General features: G+C 45.9%; 1 protein-coding gene across 2 annotated transcripts in view; it reads right to left on the reverse strand.

Moving 5' to 3' along the window:
* The window catches only part of SOCS5 (suppressor of cytokine signaling 5), a 63,002-nt gene extending 58,865 nt beyond the window's left edge, over positions 1–4,137 (reverse strand). The window contains exon 1 of one of the 2 annotated variants that reach the window (XM_004369491.3): positions 3,867–4,137. The gene's annotated coding sequence lies outside the window, so the exon portion shown is untranslated. The remainder of the gene's footprint in view (positions 1–3,866) is intronic. The other variant, XM_023735423.1, reaches the window with a different exon arrangement.
* Between the last annotated feature and the right edge of the window lie 208 nt (positions 4,138–4,345).

Below are 4,345 nucleotides of genomic sequence, written 5' to 3' on the forward strand. Positions count from 1 at the left end.
AAAAAAAAAAAAAAAACACTATTGCCAATGAGTCAATTTCGACTCACAGTGACCCTACAGAACAGAGTTAAACTGCCCTATAGTTTCCAAAGAGCGGCTGGTGGATTTGAACTGCCAATCTTTTTTTGTTTAGCAGCTGTGCTCTTAGACCTTTATGAATTCCCGATTTCCTCACCTAAGCTTAGTCCAGTAGGCCTCTAGAACTTAATGCATTTCACTAGAATACCCACACAATCAACAGCCATTTGACTCTAGGACAGTGAAGCTGCAACGAGGGTCTCCCAATGACATCCAGAAAAACTGACACAATCACTCTAACCGGACATGCAGACCTAATTTAAGGCCCAAGGTAAGCACAGAAAGGAGAGAAAAAAATCAAAGGGCATCATTTGTATTGTGTCCCTTATGCAGAATATTATTTGATTATCATTATCTAGGAATTTTTTGTAGCCTAAAAGTGACTGCTTTGAGTCAACAGTAAGGAAATGAATGGGCATCCAAGTGCCTATGTACACTTAATGGACCATAGAGAATAATGTCAAATATTTCTTACACCCTTACTACGTGCTAGGAGTGTTTAATCCTCACCACTACCTTATAAGGGGAAGCCCTGGGTGGTGCAGATGGTTAAGTGCTCGACTACCAGCTGAAAGGCTGGCAGTTTGAACCCACTCAGAGGCACCTTGGAAGACAGGCCTGGCAATCTGCTTCCAAAAGGTCACAGTCTTGAAAACCCTTCGGAGCAGTGCTACTCTGGACACATGGAGTCGCCATGAGTCAGAATCAACTCAACTGCAACTAACAACCACCCTATAATGTAGGTACTTTTATTATCTTCACTTTACAGATGAGGAAACCTAGGTACATGGTGGTTAAATCATAATGTTATTAAGTGGCTGAGATACAAATCCAGTCTTTTTTTATTACAATTATGACAGAAATTCTTCTCATAATGATCATATAATTCTATTACTGCTTTTTAAAAGGTACTAAAATCCATTTTATCAATATAACAAAAACCTCAAATTTTATTGAAAATAATAATTTTCATAAAATTTACTTCAAAAATGAGCCTTTTTAATCCTGAACCTTTTAAGCAATTAGCTTTTTGCACTAAAAAGTATAAAACAGAGTTCATATCATATTTTAATCTAGATGACAGTTTGTCACTTTATTCCAATGAGAAGGAAATATCAGCACTTCCACTAACAATGCTGCAGATTGTTTTAAACCTTTCAATAAAAACTCATCCAGCTTTGCATCATTTCATGTAAAATAGTAACTCAACTCAAACTTCCCATCCTTAGAGGGGAACAATATCACTAGTAATCCAAAACCCATTTATAGTTGGCACCAGAATGTATTAGAAATAAACAACGTGATAAAGTGCAAAAAACTCTGGACCAGAGTCCAGAGAGACCTGCACATCAATCCTCGCTCTGCCACTAACTAGCAATTTAGTCCCTTCAACTGTTCTGGGCTTTGGTTCCTGATCTTAAAAAGAATCATCTCATGCTCTGCTCTTTCAGCTGTAAAACAAATGGGACTCATACACAAAAATCTTTTTTCCTAGCTTCCCATTCTAATTCTGTTATTACCAGGGCTTTGAACTGGCTCAGTCATGGCTGACGAAGCAAAACCGAAACAGACCCAAATTTTTACAATTTGGGTAATCTGGAACGGGAAAAATTATGGGTCAAAGCTCTGGAATGGGAGACTCAGAAGAGGTGTAATGAGCCCCTTCTGGAGCCTGATGCGTGAGACTGGATTACCGACAGCACTGTGGAGAGCGACACATGTTCAAAGCAGCACAGCTGGTCGCCATCTTTGAGAGGGGCACCGCTGTTTCCAACTCTGCTCAAAATTCAATCAGATGGGCAAGAGATTTGGCTACAATGCCCTTGTTTTCTAAGAAGATTAGGTTTCTAGCAGGGCTCTGAGTCGTAATTTTTCCTGTTCTGGTTATTGTTCTGGTTCACCCAAATTCTAAAAATTTGGGTCCGTTCCAGTTTTGCTTCCTCGGCCATGACTGAACCAGGAAGAACCGGATGGAAGCCCTGGTTCTTACCATTATTCTGCAGCCATTAAGTGTATATTTCCTTAGTTCTGCAAACGGAGAAAACAGCCCAAAGCTAAACAAAGGTGATGGGGGAAGACCTCCTGACCACTGGTTTGCTATAGATGGTTCTCAAGGTGAATAATGCAGAAGCTATTATAATGGTAAAAGGTGTTAGGTTTCAATATTTTAGACTGCTGTTTTGTGTGCCAGTACATTCTTCCTAAGGACGAATAGTAAAATTCAAGGACAATAGGGAGAAAAATATAATTAACCATTAGTTATTCAAGAACTAAGAAGGTGCCAACTGAAAATATTAGCTCCTTTTTGCAGAAATGTTTTCTGATTGCTGAATTAAAGGGAAAAATAACAAATTTTTCTAAGACATGTTCCCTAACAAAATAAGCTTTCATTTTTTGAACTGTGAAGACTTATGAGGAATTAGTAAGATACCATATATGTGATGAAAAAATATTAGAAGGACTAAAGATCTAGCTGGGCAATTCTTAGCTTACTCTTCTGAGTGAAATGAAGAACCTCTGTGGACTGCCAGTAATCCTGGTGTGTATTTTGTAGGTTCCCAATCCATTCTCAAAAAGAGTATTATGTAAATGCAAGATTATTAAAATTAAGCATCTGACATTAAGATTCCCGAATGTTAGATAATTCAACCTGATTTTAGTATTGCTTTCAAGAGCTGCTAGCTTACTAACATCTCCTTCCCAGTTCAAAACTTGAAGTTAAAAAATATTTTAAAATTTCCATAGAATTTGTAGTTCAATTCTGCATGACCTTGTAAAAGACACAGTTAAAAGCAAGGGAAAGAAAGCATGCGAATTACTAATCTTCCAGAATGAAAACTGAACAGTCCAGTCTAAATGCTACAGATGGAGAGGCTGCTACAAAAATTTCAAGGTATAGTTAGGAGCATTTCCAGCAAAACTGATAACTGATAGAATACCATCAAACACATACATACATTTATACAGGATAACTGAAAGGGTCCAGTAGCGAGCCTCCTCTCTGTTGCAAAGCCAAAAGAAAATGTCAAAAACTTCCGATTCCCCAGTCTTTAAAAGTTCAGTACAAGACGTGTACTTAAACCGTTTCTTAGCATCCTTCTTTTAAATGCAACTCCCTCTCCAGAAAGTCACTTCGCTTCAGCTACTTGAATGCCCAAACCAGAGTATCAAAGAATCTTAGGAGCCCATTTCCTGCGCCCGCCTCCACATTCTTTTTTACTTCAGATTAAACCCTTGTAGGTGCTCCAATCGCCTCCCCCATTCATGCTCCCCCGTTCTCTCCCTCATTCCCCAGATCTCCTCGACCTTGAGGACCCCCAGATGGAGCCCCAAGTAACTTGCCCGATGTCCCCTTCCCTGCAGCTCCCGTAACGGCCCCACGAGGACTCCGGTGGCTTCCCCCCGACCCACCACGACCCCGATCACAAGCGCTCTCCTACAACCCTGGGACGACCCCTTTCCCCTTAGGTGCCCTACGTCCCTCCAGCCAGAAATACAATTCCATCAAAATACATCGAGAGCCTACTAAGCGCAAGGTCCCACTACGCGCGGCGCGGTGGGCATGGGGCTCGCGGCCCGGGCTCGACGTCCCCGGCCCGCCGTCCTCTTCCCAGCCAGCCCATCCCGGCCCGAGGACCGGCGCTGCCTCTGCCTGGGGTGTGGAGGCGCCGGCTGGAGGCGGACTGCACCGGGCGTGGGCACCCGAGGGACAGAAAGTCGGCCGCTAACGGCGGGGTGGGGGCCGCGAAGGGGGCGCCGGAGCGGGCGCAAGCCGCAGGGACACTCACCGGTCGGGGCGCGCGGGGCGGCCACATCCAGGGGCACCTGCGGCCAGGCAGGATGGACCCGGACGGCGCAGTCACCAAGAAGGCGAGTCCGCCCGCCCGCCCGCCGACCCCGTCCGGTCCCCTCCAACTGCCGGAGGGAGCGCAGTCTCGCTTCCTCCGGACGGCGCCCGGGGACCCCAGCTCCGCCGGATGCCCCCGCCAGGCCCCCACCCCCTCCCTCGGCCGCCTCCCCCTCTTCACCCTTTTCCCCTCCCCCCTCCCCCCAACCCCCACTGGAATGGAAAATACCTCCCGGGGCGGGGGGCGGGCGGGGGCACGCCTCTCTGAAGGGCAGCCTACCGTGACCAATAGCAGGAGGGGTATTGGAGGGGCGGGATTCCTAGCGGCCAATCCGGAGGCGTGTAGGTGAAGGCCGAAGGAGAGGGGCAGGGAGCGAGAGGGGGGCGGCCTGGGAGTCAGGGAGGTCCAGCGGCTCGGGT

This window comes from Trichechus manatus, unplaced genomic scaffold, assembly GCF_000243295.1.
Source record: "Trichechus manatus latirostris isolate Lorelei unplaced genomic scaffold, TriManLat1.0 scaffold00005, whole genome shotgun sequence".
NCBI lineage: Eukaryota > Metazoa > Chordata > Mammalia > Sirenia > Trichechidae > Trichechus > Trichechus manatus.